Source organism: Cariama cristata, unplaced genomic scaffold (assembly GCF_000690535.1).
Source record: "Cariama cristata isolate BGI_N322 unplaced genomic scaffold, ASM69053v1 scaffold30127, whole genome shotgun sequence".
In the NCBI taxonomy this organism is placed as follows: Eukaryota; Metazoa; Chordata; class Aves; order Cariamiformes; family Cariamidae; genus Cariama; species Cariama cristata.
Genome location: NW_009627773.1, coordinates 5,277 through 5,929, shown reverse-complemented (window position 1 = coordinate 5,929; position 653 = coordinate 5,277). Strand labels below are relative to the sequence as shown.

At 63.2% G+C, this 653-nt stretch overlaps 1 protein-coding gene across 1 annotated transcript in view; it reads left to right on the top strand.

The window, feature by feature from the left end:
* TFEB (transcription factor EB) overlaps window positions 1–653 on the top strand; it is a gene marked incomplete at its 5' end in the record, with an annotated part of 3,405 nt that overhangs the window by 447 nt on the left and 2,305 nt on the right. The gene's annotated exons all lie outside the window — the stretch shown is intronic.

Here is a 653-nt window from a genome sequence, read left to right as displayed (position 1 = left end):
CCTCGAGCTGCGGGAGGGAGGGAGGGTGGCCAGGGCGTCCGTCCCGCAGCCCCACGCGTGCAGGGACGGAGGTGGCACAGAGGGGACCTGTCCTTCTGCCGCATCCCTGCGGCGATGCCCGGGTGCCAGCCCAACCCAGCCTCGTCCCAGGGGACCTGGGGCTGGGGGCGGGAGGCAGGGAGATCTCCCTTTTGCAACTGCGCAAGCCAGTTCTTCAGCTTCTTTCCCTCTTTAATGACAGTTGGGAGCCCTTATAAAAAGCTGGAGCGACGGGAGAGGGGCACGGGGAGGGACCAAGCGTCCGCAGCAGCACGGGGGGATGTTAGTGCCTTTCCCAGCCGGAACCTTCCTCGGAGCAGGGCTGTCGCCCGGGTCGGATCCGTATGGCAGCTTGTGCCTCCCGGTGGGATTCATCCTGCTGAGCCCTTCTCGGATGTGATTCATCTGCCCTATTTTAGATGTTGGCCGTGGGAGGGGATCAGCTGCGCCCTTTGAAGTCCTGTTTTCTTTGCTACTCTGATTATAGCTGCTTTAAGGGCCCGGGAAGACAATTACACCTGCCTGGGCTACGCACTCGCATCCCAGAGGCCAAGCAGCTGGGCTTGAACCCCGGTCCCGCATCCGCGGATGGAGCGAACCCGCCTGTCGCTCTG